A 17,605-nucleotide genomic window follows, 5' to 3' on the forward strand; every position below is an offset into this window, starting at 1 on the left:
TGTGTTACGCTGCCTCGACTCCCAAAATCTATGCACTTTGAGACTGTTTCACATTACTGCTCTAAGGATTCACGTTTTTGCCCCCCCCCCCCCCCCCCCTCTCTCTCTCTCTCTCTCTCTCTCTCTCTGTAATGGGTTCAACGTGCCTTCCAAACTATAAGTTTTCCTTATACTAAAAAAACAACAACTAGACAGATAATCGCGTGTATGCCCCTGGAATACGATGCTTGGGAGTTATACATCCAAAAGCGTTTTGTCGAAGTTAATTCAGGGTTTCATGGTGGATTTTTTTTCCATACCATTAGTCATATTTTGTGTCATGTTGAATTTGTCGTGTTGATTTGACTCATATTTTGCGTTTTGGGAACTTGTTATTGTTTACTGTTGTGGAATGTAGATCGAGTTTGTACGAAGGAAAAGGAAAACTCGGTCAAGGATAATAAAAAATAAGACGAAGTTATGCATTGTGGATTTTAAAGATGAAATTTTAAAGGGAAAACTTATTTATCTTATTTATTTCCTACGTATTTTACAAATTTACTGACGAATCGTATTATTAGGATTATAAAGATGATTTTTTAGCGAGAAGAATTTTAATACTTAACATATTTTAGAGATTTAGTGAGAAATATATAAACTAGGATTATAAACACCATTTTTTAAAGGAAAAAAATAAAATATATTTCTTTCGTAGTTTTAGAAATTTAATAACGAATCACATAGCCATTTAGACTCGTTATAGCTTCCCACACACACAGAGAGGTAGCAGCCCATCGTTGGTGACCGCTGATGGAGATGACAACAAACACTTCCTTCACAATGTTGGAGCGGTGAGAGGCAAGAGGTGGGGGGGGGGTATATTGTTCCCACACAGACACAAAAGCCGCTTAATTCTTGTCTTTCGGGGATTTTAGGTTAGTTATTTTCTTTTATATATACTGATTGATTCATCGGTCGTGTTGTATTGGGGAGGGTGATGAAGGGAAGAGGAGGTGGATGGGTGGTGGGGTACTGTAGTGATGTATAGTTTGGCGATTGTAGTGTTGTATTGTAGTGAAGATGTGGGTCCTGTTGTATAATTCTCTTAATACATTCGTCTTTTGTATTATACCCATTTTGTTCTGGTATTACTGCTCCCATTACTGGTATGCTCCTATGTTCTGGTATCACTGCTCCCATCACTGGTATCACTCCATATGGTTCTGCATCACTGCTCCCATCACTGGTATCACTCCCATATGGTTCTGGTATCCTGCTCCCATCACTGGTATCACTTCCATATGGTTCTGGTATCTGCCCATCACTGGTATCACTCCCATATGGTTCTGTATCACTGCTCCCATCACTGGTATCACTCCCATATGGTTCTGGTATCACTGCTCCATCACTGGTATCACTCCCATATGGTTCTGGTATCACTGCTCCCCATCACTGGTATCACTCCCATATGGTTTCTGGTATGCTCCCATCACTGGTATCACTCCCATATGGTTTGCTTGCTCCCACATCACCCCATATGGTTCTGGTATCACTGCTCCCATCACTTATCACTCCCATATGGTTTTGGTATCACTGCTCCCATCCCTGGTATCACTCCATCACTGGTATCACTCCATATGGTTCTGGTATCACTGCTCCCATCACTGGTATCACTCTCACATACCTGTAGTTCTGGCGGTACCTTCCCTTGGTATGTTCCTCAGTCTTCACGTTTCATCGCCACGAGCAGTTGTAATGATTACGTCTTAACTGTAATTTCATTTTCCTCGTCAGCGCGCCAGTGAGTCTTCATTTCCATACGATTTGAATCCAATTTTCTTTTCCTTGATCTTGTTGGTTATATTCACCCCTAACCTAACCTAATCTAACCTAACCTAACCTAACCTAATCTAATCTAACCTAACCCTAACCTACCTAACCTAATCTCCTAACCTAACCTAACCTAATCTAATCTATCCTAACTTCACCTAACCTGCATTCGCCTGCTCATCAACACCACAAGGTCAAAAACACACACACACACACACACACACACACACACACACACACACACACACACACACAGCGGCGGCGGCGTCCTCATCATGGGAAAAAGGGAGGACGGCTGCTAATTAATGCTGAAGAAAAAGCAAAGTTCAATTATGCTGCAGTGGCGCCTACCTTGATTATTTACCTGTGATTAAGAAAAAGCAACATCCGAAAGCACACCTCACACCTGGCTGGAAACTTTGTGGGCGAGATGATGAAAAACAAATCTCTTCTCCTCTCTCTCTCTCTCTCTCTCTCTCTCTCTCTCTCTCTCTCTCTCTCTCTCTCTCTCTCTCTCTCTCTCTCTCTCTCTCTCTCTCTCTCTCTCTCTCTCTCTCTCTCTCTCTCTCTCCTACACACACACACACAGATATAGCCACAGTTTGTTTACATAGAGTTACAATGGACAGTGTGTGTGATGGCTTAATACACACACAAGTCCTCAGCCATAAGGGACCTCCTGTGTACAGTTCCTCTTGGCTACGTGTGTGTGTGTGTGTGTGTTTTCATTATAAACAGTTTGTCTTTACCATTACTACAGTCTGCAGTCATTACACAGTCTGTCTCCAGTTATTAAAGAGTGTTTGTCAAGTTATTATACAGTCTTTGTCTCCAGTTATTACCACAGTCTGTCTCCACTTAATACCACAGTCTCAAATTATTCGTTTCCAGTCACTGTACAATCTCCAGTTACTATACAGTCTCTCCAGTCACTCCTACCTTCCTCCACTATCCTTTCCTTCACTCTCTCTTCCTTCACTCTCCCTTCCTTCACTCTCCCTTCCTTCACTCTCCTCCCCGTTTTCCTGCTCCCTGTCTTCCTCCTCCCTGACCTTCTCTCCTTCCCTGTACCGCCTCTCTCTTCCTCCTTCCTCTTCTTCTTCCTCCTTCCTTTTCTCCTCCCCCTTCCTCCTCCCTTCCTTCCTTCTTCCTCCTTCTTCCTCCTTCCTTCCTTCTTCCTCCTTCCTTCTTCCTCCTCCCTTCCCTCCCCCATCCTTCCTCCCTGCCTCTGTTAGATCATGGTCGGCGTGTTCCCCTCACCGTCGTCGCCTTAATGGTATTGTTCCCTCACTAAACTTTCCGATGACTTTCCTAACTAATTCTTTTTACTTCTTCCTTCTTTATCATGATTATCTTATTACCTTATTGTGCTGTGTTGTTATTGTGGTTGTTGTTATTGTTATTATGGTGGTTGGTATTGTCTTGGTTGGTATTATTATTATTATTATTATTATTATTATTATTATTATTATTATTATTGCGTATCTTATTACAGGGATAGCAGCGTCTTTAGTTTGTATCAGACAATAGAATGATTACAGTGTATCTCTCTCACTGCAATGGCATGTTATTCTCCTGAGAGGCCAATTATTCTTGCAAAACCTCATTTGCATTTAGATGATCATTACCATCATTATATGCATGTAAGTTCTTCTGTGCGTGACAATCTTAAACTTCCATTCAACCTTCTAGTAACCTCTGCGTCAGGATTATTTAACACGTGCTTGTAATCTTAACATGCTTCCAATCTTAACATGCTTGAATTTAATCCAATCTTAACACGTGCTTGCAATCTTAACACGTGCTTCCAATCTTAACACGTGCTTGTAATCTTAACAGATGCTTGCAATCTTAACACGGCTTGCAATCTTAACACGTCTTGCACCTAACACGTGCTTAATCTTAACACGTGCTTCCAATCTTAACACGTGCTTAATCTAACACTGCCAATCTTAACACGTGCTTGTAATCTTAACACGTGCTTCCAATCCTAACACGTGCTTCCAATTTAACACGCTTGTAATCTTAACACGTGCTCAATCTTAACACGTGCTTCTAATCTTAACAGGTGTTGCAATCTTAACACGTGCTTGTAATCTTAACACGTGCTTCTAATCCTAACACGTCTTGCATAACACCAATCTTAACACGTGCTTTCAATCTGTTTTTTTCGTGTTTTTATTGTTCTCCAATATTTATTTAATTGTGTTTATTTTCGTTTCCAATCTCTTTCAGCTGTTTCAGATTGTAGTTCCAATCTCTCGTTGTCTTGTTCTTTGCTTTTGATTATATTTCCAGTCTCTTATGTGCTCTTGACCTCTTGTTTACGTTGCCTCTCCCCAATCGTATCATCAAATGCCCTCGTCTCTGTTTCTAATCTCTCTCCTATTCATAACGTCTCCCTCTGTTCACTGTTCCTCGTATTTTTTCCTCACTTGCCATAATGGGACACACACACACACACACACACACACACACACACACACACACACACACACACACACCACCAATTACACGCACACCTCACTCACTCACTCAGCCTCCGCCATCTACTAACAAGGTCGCCCTATTGTCACATCTTTGATTATTGTGTCCTTTTTCCCGGCACTCTTAATTAGTAAAGTTTTTTCCCTTGTCCTAACGCCCCAAGTCGAAGAGGAAAGAGGAGGGAGGGGGGGTGATGATGAGAGGAGGTGAGGATTTAGCTATTATTGTGTGTGGTGAGTTTGGTGTTGGGGGGTCTGTCTGTCTGTCTGTCTTGTCTTTCTGGTACCCAGGTGTATTATTATGTTAAGGAGAGTCTGGTCTGGCTGGTGGGGTCTCGTTAGCCAAAGTTACTTAAGAGTTATTTGGTCATCGATTTCCGGAGCTTCAGGCACACCATGACGAACACACGACCTCCCACTCGATAAACGCTTACAGAGACGCGAGGGCTGGATGACGACTTGGCCAGCCCGTTGTGGTGTGGGTGTGGGACAGATTCTTGAAGTTCTTGTCTGGAGTCACTGGTGCTGCTACGTATTGCTCACTCAAGTAATTTTAGACATATGGCTTTTGTCGGCGGTTCAGAGGTGGCATGATGGTGTGGGTGTGTGCGAGAGATTTTTACTTATTTGGTCAAAGAATAAGAGAAATATGTAGCGTATATCAGCGTGGTGAGGTAGGAAGTACTCATCCGCTTGCTTGGATAAAAAAGCCACCTTCCTGTTTTGTATTTTTGGTGCTTGATAATGACGGTGATGATTGTCGGAGTGATTAGTTCCCTCCACACACTCCCTCCCTCCCTGTTGGCTGTCCCTCCACACCCCTCCTTGTTGACTGCTTCTCCACACCCTCCCTCCTCTCCAGTGATTGATGACTCGGGGATGGAGTGGGTGTCTCGTTCATCAATGTTATTACGAGATACAAGTCACTCGCCACACCTCCCGAGGAGAACTTAACCCAGACGGAAATTGACCTTCAACCCCAAGACCCTATTAATGATTGTCTTATGACCCTTCAGGCTTTTACGCCCTTAATACATGAGTCATAAAAGGCAAGCATGAACTCCGCATGCTTCCCAGATGGGCACTGTAAACGCTTCTGCGCTTCACCTACACAGGATGTAAGGGGGTGCCTAATAAACTAGCCCCTGTGGGCAATTTAAAATCTAAAATCTTATGACCTCCGAACCTTAGGTCATCTTGGTCAACCATAGTCAAAATAGAATCACTTGTTAACCCTAAATATGTACAAATTTCTGTAAACAATTAGAATTTTTTTCTAACTCGAAGCGGCTTTTTCTCTGTATTATTTTACCTGATGATTAAACACCCTGATGCTACCTGTGGGCAGTTGGATTGGGCAGGTTACGATGATTAATTATAAGGTGATATAAGTGGGTGGTTAATCTTCAAGTGATCCTCTTTTCTTATACATCATTAACACCCTCTTCCTCCTCCTCCTTCTTCCTTCTCCTCCAGGTCCTCCTCGTGCTTCTCCTTCACCACCTGCTCCTCCTCTTTTTCCTCCTCTTCCTTCTCAATTTCCTCCTTTCGCTCCTCCAAGTCCTCCGCCTCCCCCTTCCCGTCCTCCTCCTCCTCCTCCTTATCCCTCCTCATCCTCCTCCCCCCTCCTCCTCCTCATCCCCTCTCCTCCCCCCTCCTAATCCTCCTCATCCCTTCCTCCCCCCTCTCCTATCCTCCTGCTCCTCCTCCTCACTGGTCCAATAACGCCTCCTGCCTCAGTTCTACCCATTGTCCGAGCGAGATTCTCCTTCCCGGTGTCCTAGATTCGTAAGGTCAAATATCTTGCTGGAAAAAAAAGGGTAAGTTTTATTTCTTACTTTAATTCTCTCGACACGTTATGCTAGATTTGTGCCAGATCCCATGATACCAACCTCTTAAACGCTCGCGTGTGTGTGTGTGTGCGTGTGTGTGTGTGTGCGTGTGTGTGTGTGCGTGCGTGTGTGCGTGTGTGTGTGTGTGTGTGTGTGTGTGTGTGTGTGTGTGTGTGTGTGTGTGTGTGTGTGTGTGTGTGTGTGTGTGTGTGTGTGTGTGTGTGTGTGTGTGTGTGTGTGTGTGTGTGTGTGTGTGTGTGTGTGTGTGTGTGTGTGTGTGTGTGTTTAACTTAAGGTATTCAGTATTCGCATGGTTTAATCTCGTAGTACTATGGCTCAAATCCCTCTTGAGTACAATAGTTAATCGGACTTCAAGGGTTAAGACGTAATACTCAAGGACTCAAGACATAGTACTCAAGGACTCAAAACATTAGTAACACTTCAGCTGTCTGGCTTCTTGAACCCATTGGTATTTCTCGACAGTCGTCCTTTGTCGTCCAGTGAGAAAGACGGATAGTGCATACAGTTAATACACATAGTTAGTATACAGTCAGGTAGTACCCAGTCAGTACATATACACAGCAAAAACACACAGTTAGTACAATATAATCAACCAAACAGTCAAACCATACAGTCAGTACACAGTCAAACCATACAGTCAGTAAACAGTCAAACCATACAGTCAGTACACAGTCAAACCATACAGTCAGTAAACAGTCAAATCACACAGTTAGTATACAGTCAAAACCACACAGTCAGTACACAGTCAGTAGAAGGGTGACTGTAAACTAAGGGCACATTTCCTTGGTTACGACATATGTTGCTTCAGGTGATAAGAATTGCAATACCGTTGAGAGCGAATATTGCCAGAATTGGTGAGGAAAAATGAATTATGAAACGTTTGCAGAAATCAGAGATAGTTAAGGGAAGAGAGAGCAAGAGAGGGGAACAGAAGAATAAAGAGAAAGAGAAGGGGAACAGGTTTATCTTATCTTGAGAGAGAAAGAAGAGAGAGAGATTAGTTAAGAGTGAAAGAGAAGGAGCAAGAGACGGGGAGACAGAGATGATATCAATTAAAGTGAGAAAGAAAAGAAGGGGAACAGGTTTATCTTATCTTGAGAGAGAGAGTTATGTTACATAGAGAAACAAAGAGAAAGGAGAGTGAGGGAAGGGTGGTGCTGATGTTAGCTTTTGTGTGTGTGGTACATCTAGTCCCTCTCTCTCTCTCCGTATTGATCTTGGGACGAGGACTAAGATGTGCCACTGCGAAGATTAAAAAAATGTGTAAAAGAATGCGAATTTTGTGGAGGAGGAGGAGGAGGAGGAGGAGGAGGAGGAGAAAAGTAACTCATCTATACTAAGAAGTAGTAGTAGCAGTTGTTGTAGTAGTTGTTGTTGTAGTTGTTATAGTGGAAGTTGTAATGATAGTATTTATTAATATCATAAATCTAGACCAATAATCATCCCCTTCCATCCCTCTCCCCCCCCCCTCGAATCCCCTCCCCTTCCTCCTTCCTCACTCTCCTACCGTCTAACCTCCCTGTTCCCCCAATTGATTTCCCCTCAGTAACTTTGACACATCAGATGAAGGTAAACCAGCTGAAACAGTGAAACCTCCATTTAACGGACTAACTTCTTACATGTAGTCCGTTAAATGATGATTGACAAATAAAATAAAAATTGAAAGTAACGAAAAAAAAAAACAGAAAAAGCAAACCTTACCTTACCTTACCTTACCTTACCTTACCCTACCTTCCCACATACCCACCTAATATACCTTACCTTCCTTACCTTACCTTACCTTACCTTACCTTACCTTACCTTACCTTACATACCTTACCTTACCTTACCTTACCTAACCTTACTTACCTTACATACATACCTTACCTTACCTTACCTTTACCTTTTTTACCTTACCTTACTTACCTTTATACCTTACCTTACACTTACCTTGCCTTACCATACCTATACATACATACACCTTACCTTTACCTTACCTTACATACCTTACCTTACCTTACCTTACCTTACCTTACATACCTTACATACCTTTACCTTACCTTACCTTACCTTACCTTACCTTGCCTTACCTTACCTTACATACCTTTTACCTTACATACCTTACATACCTTACCTTTACATACCTTACCTTCAACATATCACCCTTACCTTCGCCACCTAACCTATACCTTACCTTACCTTACATACCTTATTTACCTAACCCCAAATAGTAATAAAATCTTTAATCATCAGGTGAAATAAACCTGGGGGTGCAACTACAAACCTCGCTAGCTTATAGATTTGACCAAGTCGTGTTCGCTAGTCGTGTTTACTACCTTGACGTGGGGGAGAGGCTCATCTTGGTCCTAATTGCTCGCTCGCCAGAATTTGTTTGTGCGCTGGACTAAATTCAGTTTGTTGATAAATTACTCCCGAGTACAATGTTTTTGGGGGGCGCTCGCGTTGCTAGATCAAATTTTCCAGGACCAATTATTTCTGTGTTATTTTGAGTGTGCTTATTTTAGTAACGGTCACAAATATCCTGCGAGTTTGTTGTTTTAAGGCGATGGTGGTGTGTGGTAGTGGGTGTGTGTGGTTGCGTAGTGTGGTGGTTGTGGTTGCGTAGTGTGGTGGTTGTGGTTGCGTTGTGTGGTGGTTGTGGTTGCGTAGTGTGGTGGTTGTGGTTGCGTAGTTTGGTGGTGATTGTGTGTAGCGGTTGTGATTACGTAGTGTGGTGATGGTTGTTGCAGTGGTGTGTGGTGTTGTGGTTGTATGTTGTTGGTTGAATGATGCTCATGCTTCGGCACCAGAAAATATGGTGGATGACGCGACATAATTCCAAAAGGTGTTAAATATCACTGATGAAGGTCAAAGTTGAAAGGTCAGGTCAGACACTAGTGCAGGATGGTGGTAAATACAAGGTGCGTGACAGGTGTGTTTGGTGGGAGTTATACACCTTTTGACGAATTAGTAGGGGCACCTGAGGCAACACACACACACACACACACACAGTGGGGTCCTGGGAGGTGTTGATGTAACTATATAAACATCAGGGGGTGTGTGTGTGTGGGGGAGGGGGGGCTACCACGTATGGACGCCCACCCCAACTGTTTGACCCGCGCCCTTACCATACCTCCTGCCTATTGATCCCGCGCCCCACACGCCCGCCGCGCCTCCCTCTGCACCTCTCACGTGTGTGTGTTTTAGTGAATGTTTATGTATGTTTGTGTTTGTGTGTTTTATTGTATGTGCTTTACCGTGTGTGTGTGTGTGTGTGTGTGTGTGTTTTAATGTATGTTTATGTTTGGATGTAAATGTGTGTGTAAAACAGACAGGCAGGTGAGGTGGGAAGGTACAGGAAAGTATCACTTGCAGGAGACGGTGTGTGGTAGTGACAGGAGGGGTATCACACAGGTAGGCCCAGGCAAGCATATGGTGTGTGTGTGTGTGTGTGTGTGTGTGTGTGTGTGTGTGTGATGGTTAAATACGGTGTTGCAGCCCCAGGTGAGACGGGGTTGTTCAGGTACGTCTTGATTACAGTCGGGTCCATAATGTGTCCTTGATGTGTGTTGTATGAGACCCCGGCATCAGGGGTTCAGGGATCAAGGGTTCATGGGTTCGGTAGTAAACTGTGTAATGATTCTTTTGGGTTATGCATTATATTGTTATTTATTTTATTATGATTGTTATTTTTTTTTTGTTGTTGTTGTTTGCTGACAGAGTTTCATGAATAAGGTGTTTAATGTTCACTTTAGCCACTACCACTACCACTTACTATTACCACCTACCACCTACCACACTTTACCACCACTACCACCTACCACCACCACCACTACCACCTACCCACCTACCACCACCACCACTACCACAACCACAACCACCACTACTACCACTTTGGTCACCCTTAAAATATAAGAATGTTCTCTTATTGTTTCAAGCTGGTCGTTCCTTCCCCCTCACCCCTGGACTACGCCGCTTCAGCCTGCTGGGGACCTGGTCGATAGGTGCTGGTAGGACCGAGGGGAGGGGGGCAACTGAGGGACAGGGATGAGAGGATAGGTGAGGGCAGGGCTAGGGGTGGTGAGGGCAGGGCTAGGGATAATGATGGCAGGGGTAGGGGATGGTAGAGGCAGGGTTAGGGATGGTGAGGGCAGGGCTAGGGGATGGTGAGGGCAGGGCTTGGGATAATGATGGCAGGTGTGTGTTAGTAATTTATCCTTTATAGGCTATATATCCTCGCACCATTGACCCCAAACATTAAACTGTAGCCCCATAAAGGCCTTGACCTGTGCTCCCCCCGGCACCATAAATTGGATCACCTGAAGATTTGGCCCCCACCCACCCCTTATTTCACCTGCTGATTAAACACCCTAACGCTACCTGGGGTGGGGTTTTATTAGGTTTGGTTAGGTTAGGTTAGGTTAGGTTAGGTTAGGTTAGGTTTGGTTGGGTTAGGTTAGGTTAGGTTGGTTGCTGGTTAGGTTTGGTTAGGTAGGTTTGGTGAGGTTTGGTTGGGTTAGCGTTAGGGTTTTAAATATCAGGTGACATAAACTAAGGTGCCTAATCTTCCTAATGACAGCCAGCAGGTAGGTAGGGTAGGTCAGGTCAGGTCAGGTTTATTTATTTTTGTTGTTGTTTTCTTTTTATTATTGTTATTATTATCATTATTAGTTTATTATTATTATGGTTTATTTTTATTATTATTATTATTATTATTATTGTTGCTGTTTTATTTTTATTATTATTATTATTATTATTATTATTATTATTATTAGGGTTCCTTTTATTTCTGTTATCATCCAAACAATACAATAAGTGTCTTATAATGTCGTGGCAATATAAAATTAAAACGAAATATACGAGAAAGAAAACGGGAATATAAGAGAAAACGGGAATATAAGAGAAAACGGGAATATAAGAGAGGGCTAGTGGGAAAAACTACCCTCAGATAGGCATCAATATTATGTAATCAACTCTTGGCTCAGATGTTGACACTTATCGTAATTTAATATATTATTTTATTTGTGTAGTTAATTAAGACACGAAATGGTGTTGGGGAAACATATCTTCAAGTTGAGTTTTGTTTTGTTTTTGTAAGTTAAGTTTGGGTTGGGTTAGGTTAGGTTAGGTTAGGTTAGGTTAGGTTAGGCACTACAGGTGGTGGTGATTCTAATTACATAATGGCTTCTAATTGTAGTTTTGATTCTGATTACACTGTAGTCTAATTATTCCTTTGATTAAAATGACACTTGATTCTGATTACAATATTGATTCTGATACGACCTCATAATTCATTCTGATTTGGTATTGGTTTTAATTACATTTGTGAATATGGTTACATTACTTTTAATTACTTACATTCAGTGAAATATTCCGCCAACTAGGGCAAAGAGCTATGACCTGGGAAGATGGTGCCCTGCCGAGAACAACAATTACCCTAAATCCTCCAAGAGCTGACCTCGCTGACAACTGGAGCTAGTGAGTGAGTGCGTGCGTGCGTGAGTTATTGAGTGCGTGAGTGAGTGAATCCGTCCATAAGGAAAGATTTACCTCGTAGGGATAATTTTTTGGTGTAGATTCAACGATTCTCGCAATTTCCTACCTTATTTTTTTTTTTTACCCTTCGACTCGCGGCCTGAGGACTTACGTATGCAAATAGCTCACGTGATCTACAGCTACAAAGATCGATTTTCAGAGGTTAGGTTAGTGTAGATTAGATTAGGTTAGGTTAGTTGTTTAGTTTAGATTAGAAATAAATAGGTTAGGTTAGGTATTATTTACAAGTGGGGAGAGATGACTGACGGATATTTTAAAGAATGTTAGTCCTGACATCAGAATCTGGAAAAAATTGTAAATAAAGCAGAAAAAACTCGGATTACCTCAGTTTATTTCATGTGATGATTAAACACCCCGATTACTGTTAAATACTTGTTAATCCTAAATCTGACGAGGTTACAACATGGGATTATTACTGAGGCTTTTAAGTTAGCATTGATTAAGTTATCATGTATATATTTCAGTATTTTTTTGAGATTGGTATGATTAACACTGGCTGATGACGTCATGCTGGCTGATGACGTCAATGCTGATGACGTCAACGCTCGTATGGTACCCAAACTAACTGGGGGTGAAGACAAAGGTTGAAGCTCTCAGTGTTTGATCTGGTAGTTGGCGGGAAACTTGAGGCTGTGGCGTAGAGAGTTAACAAGGAAACCCACACCATCAAGTTGTTGTTGTCTGCCCTGTTAACACGAGTTGGTTTATGTTGGCATGTGGGTGATGTTGGGCATGTGGGGATGTTGGCATGTGGGGACGGTGATGTTGGCATGTGGATATTGTATATGTTTGAGTGCCAGAGTTCGAACCTGACTAGACATGTGATTCTTCGAGGGCACTTGCTTCAATATGAATACACACACACACACACACACACACCTCGCCACGCAACAACAGCATGAAGCCAAACTTTGACCCACCTGATATGACAACAAACGACTCTTCAACCTGTAGCTTGTAAAGATAAAAGAGATGTGTGAATATAACTGAGAGCTTTAAAATGAAGGTGGTGTGTCCGTGCGTGTGTCAGGGAGTGTGTGGAGCCGATAACTCATCCACGGTACATTGGATTTTAACCCTCATGTCTCTTGTATGCTGTTGTGTACCGAATGTAACTGTCTGATATATTTTCGAAGGCTTTGGAGGATAACCAGAGCTCTGAAAACATCCATATTCTCAACCAAACGACTTTGTAAATTCTGTTGCATGTCTCGGGGTGGGGTGCAAGAGACACGTCCACCGTTACTAATTCCAGGTAAGCTTCGGGTAAAGTGATAAGTGGTAGAGAACATGGCTTGGGGGGTATCCAGCTATCAAACGGTAAATATATCAACGTGTGTGTGTGTGTGTGTGTGTTGTGTGTGTGTGGCAGGTGTGACCTTCACCCCGTGTCGTCGCCCTCCTCTCATCACTTGCTATTGACACCTAACCTAACCTAACCTAACCTACCTTATTCATGATATTTTTGTACTCATATCTACAAACTTGTCTTACAGAACTTAGCTATTTTAGTATTATATATTGTCCTAAAATTGCTGCTCGACTACAAAAGCTTGCATTTTACTTCAGTTTTCACAGACAAGGAATGAAAATAATAAGTTATCGCACCTACCTCACCTAGCATCACCTCACCTAGCACCACCTCACCTAGCATCACCTCACCTAGCACCACCTCACCGCACCGCCTCACCTAGCACCACCACACCTAGCATCACCTCACCTAGCATCACCTCACCTAGCATCACCTCACCCTAGCACCACCTCACCTAGCACCCACCACACCTAGCATCACCTCACCTAGCACCACCTCACCTAGCATCACCTCACCCTCAAAGTCAGATTAGTCAGGTAACGCACACACACACACACCAGTCAAAACAAATTAGTAAACAGGAGGACACAGTCATAACACAGTGAGTGTTAAGAGTAGATACAGCTCCTCCCTCCCCCTCCCTCTTTCCCTCCCCCTCCTCCTTTAATCCCTCATCACCCCTCCTCTTTTCCCTCAGTACTCCTTCCTCGTTCCTCACCACCGACCCTTCCCTCCTCACCCTTACCTTTCCCTCCTTCACCCCCACCTTCCCTCCCCTCACCACCCACCTTCCCTCCCTCACCCCCACACCTTCCCTCCTCATCACCCACACCTTCCCTCCTCACCACCTACCTTCCTCCTCACCACCACCTTCCTCCCCACCCACCTTCCCTCCCTCACCCCACACCTTCCTCCCTCACCCCTCACCACACCTTCCCTCCCTCACCCCACACACCTTCCCTCCTCACCACCACACCTTCCCTCCTCACCACCCACACCTTCCCTCCCTCACCACCTACCTTTCCCTCCCTCACCACCTACCTTTCCCTCCCTCACCCCCACCTTTCCCTCCCTCACCCCCACACCTTCCCTCCTCACCCCACACACCTTCCCTCCCTCACCCCACACACCTTCCTCCCTCACCCACACACCTTCCCTCCTCACCCCACACCTTCCTCCCTCACCCCACCCACACCTTCCCTCCCTCACCCCACACACCTTCCCTCCTCACCCCACACCTTCCCTCCTCACCCCCACACACCTTCCCTCCCTCACCCCACACACCTTCCCTCCCTCACCCACCACCTTCCCTCCTCACCACCACTTTCCCTCCCTCACCCCACACCTTCCCTCCCTCACCCCACACACCTTCCTCCTCACCACCCACCTCCCTCCCTCACCCCACACACCTTCCCTCCCTCACCCACACCCTCCTCACCCCACACACCTTCCTCCCTCACCACACACCTTCCCTCCCTCCCATCTTCCTCCTCACCCCCACACCTTCCCCCCCTTCCCTCCTCACCCCACACCTTCCCTCCCTCATCACCCACCTTCCCTCCCTCACCCCACACACCTTCCCTCCCTCACATCCCACCTTCCCCCTCACCACCACCTTTCCCTCCTCACCCACCTTCCCTCCTCACCCCACACTTCCCTCCCTCCCACACCTTCCCTCCCTCACCCCCACCTTTCCCTCCCTCCACACCTTCCTCCCCTCACCCCCCACCTTCCTCCCTCACCCACCACCTTCCCTCCTCACCCCCACACACCTTCCCTCCCTCACCCCCACACCTTCCCTCCTCACCCCACACACCTTCCCCTCCTCACCCCCACCTTCCCTCCCTCACCACCCACACCTTCCCTCCCTCATCACCCCTCCAAACATCAAAGTAGTTACCTCACCACTAGTAATTATACAATAGGTCAGAATCACTCGGTTGTTTCCTCGATTCAATTTCCGATGAGGTGAAGGGAAATATCGACCTGGGATGGTGGGGTGGGGAGTGGAGATGCAGGGAGAGGTTGGGGTGAGGCTAGTGAGATTGGGGTGGGTGAGATGAGGTGAGGAGGAGGAGAAAAATTGTGACCATCCCCGAAAATTACCTACCTTGGGTTATTTCCTAATAAGATCGCCTTTTTTTGTCCCTCCCGCTCGACTCATGCCCCAATACCCTGTTAAAGGTCAGGTATTTCGGGCATGACTTCAGAGTGAAGATTGGTGATTGTGAAATCTTCTCTCTCTCTCTCTCTCTCTCATAAGCCAACTCCTGTGTCGTTTTACTGAAGTACAGGTAAGAGGGGCGGCCTATTTACTATTCCGCTAAGGCTTTTTACCTGAGGATCCTCTTGTCTATATTTAAAAAAATATATATATATTATTATTTTGTTTTAATTTTCCGGGAGTTTGTGTCATCAGGCGATACAGTGTGAGGTGGCTCGTGATAACAGAACCGTGGTGGGAAAACTACATTGGAAAGACAACAACAACTTGGTGTGTGTGTGGTAGTAATGGCGGTGGTAGTAATAGTGGTGGTATTGTTGGTAGTAATATTAATAGTAGTGGTGGTGGTAGGGTAGTAATAATAGTAGTAATGATGGCGGTAGCGGTGGTATAGTAGTAGTAGTAGTGGCGGTAGTAGTAGTTTTTGTAGTAGTAGTAGTAATAGTAATGATTGTAGTAGTGAGGAGGGCTGGAGAGTGTTGCCTCAGGCTGGGTTGTGTCATTAGTGTTGGTTAGAGCGAGATAGGAAGGTGGGAAAAGAAATAATGTTTTAAAGGAATGTCACGTAAAAATGTGTTCGCTTGTCTTGTCCTTGGATATGATAGTAAAATTGTTTAAGTGTTGCTGGTGGATGAGTTGTGTTGTTGGTGGATGAGTTCTGTTGTTGGTGGATGAGTTCTGTTGCTGGTGGATGAGTTGTGTTGTTGGTGGATGAGTTCTGTTGCTGGTAATAGTTGTGTTGTTGGTGGATGAGTTCTGTTGTTGGTGGATGAGTTGTGTTGTTGGTGGATGAGTTGTATTGCTGGTGGATGAATTGTGTTGTTGGTGGATGAGTTGTATTGCTGGTGGATGTTGTGTTGTTGGTGGATGAGTTGTGTTGTTGGTGGATGAGTTGTGTTGCTGGTGGATGAGTCGCAAGATGGATGGTCCGTCTGTCCTGTTGCCTCCGCCTGCCCTCCGGAGACCTGTGTGTGATGCTGGTTCAATATATTCTCCTCTCTCTCTCTCTCTCTCTCTCTCTCTCTCTCTCTCTCTCTCTCGTCTGTGTAGCTACATATAGGTACTTACCCTTATATTTGGCTGCTACCTGTATGTGTGTGTGTGTGTAAATATATTGATGTGTGCGTGTTCTTGGCGTACACACACACCTAGACAGTGCAGGTACACAAACAATGGCAAACAGTAAATCTATTTGACCAAGGATAACCTAACCACACCATCACATGTTTATTTATTGACCCTAAGATCCTGTTCTCTCCTCGCCTTCATCTGTCATCATCTCAAAGGTGTATACTGTATGTCGTGTGATGCTTTGTGGGATGTTTATTGTGGTCGAGAGAGACTATGATGTGTGTGTGTGTGTGTGTGGAGGGCGGGCAAGGGGTCGGCACTGCAGGAGTCGTGACGTAAATAACTAGACAGTTTACACCCCACGAGGGACTGTGGTAGTGTTGTGTTATTAGTGACATAGAGAACGTGGCTCAACCACCCCACCCCACCCTACTCCTGACCTACTTGGCTCTGCCCGCCCCTGCCCAGTCCCGCCTCGCTCCTGCCTCACCGCGACACTGGTAACGACATGTGCAAGACGGTGTGCCTGCCGGAGGGGGAGGAGGAGGAGGTTGGGGAACAGGTTGTCGTGTTGCGGGTGACGCATGACACCAGCAGGCAGGTCGTACGAGGTATTTAGCGAGAGGAAAACATCAATAATTATGTCCATTTCCTGAAGGAGGGAAAGAGGAAGTGGTACTGGGTGTGTTGAGGGAGTCATTCTGTTCCTCTTCACCAACACCTCCTCCCTGCGTGACTTCTCTTCTTCCCCCATCACTACCACCACAATCACCATCACAACTACAATCACCACCACAACTACAATCACCACCACCACCTCAATCACCATCACTTAAAGTTCTGCTAATTTTATCCAATAATAACGAAAGACTACACCACTCCTCTCCTCTCCTCTCCTCTCCTCTCCTCTCCTCTCCTCTCCTCTCCTCTCCCTCCTCTTCCCTCCTCTGGGTAAGTGGTGTGATTATGTCATGGGTAAACATATGTGCTAAGTGCCTGTGTATTATTGTTACCTTGGAGTAATACCTGACACCTCGTCTTGTTGTTGTTACAGGTGGCGCGGGGTGACTAAGGGAGGTGTTTATCATATGTTGCCCTCACTCCTTACCAAGGTGAGTACACGACCTCTTCTTTGTTCTTCTTGTTCTTCTGCTTCTTTTTCTTTGTTTTCTTATTCGTTTTATTGTTCTACGTCTTATGCGTGTTCTTGTTTTTGTTCTTGTTCTTCTTGTTCTTTTTTTCACTCACATCTTCTCTTCTCCTCCTCCTCTTCTTTCATCTTCCTCTTTCTCCTCATATTTTATCTCCTTCTTTC

General features: G+C 44.7%; 1 long non-coding RNA gene across 1 annotated transcript in view; it reads left to right on the forward strand.

Moving 5' to 3' along the window:
- The window catches only part of LOC121868383, a 53,484-nt gene extending 36,082 nt beyond the window's left edge, over positions 1-17,402 (forward strand). The window contains exon 3 of the long non-coding RNA XR_006089388.1: positions 17,345-17,402. This is a non-coding gene — a long non-coding RNA (uncharacterized LOC121868383). The remainder of the gene's footprint in view (positions 1-17,344) is intronic.
- Positions 17,403-17,605: the final 203 nt, after the last annotated feature.

Source organism: Homarus americanus, unplaced genomic scaffold, assembly GCF_018991925.1.
Source record: "Homarus americanus isolate GMGI-L3 unplaced genomic scaffold, GMGI_Hamer_2.0 scaffold19318, whole genome shotgun sequence".
Lineage (NCBI taxonomy): Eukaryota > Metazoa > Arthropoda > Malacostraca > Decapoda > Nephropidae > Homarus > Homarus americanus.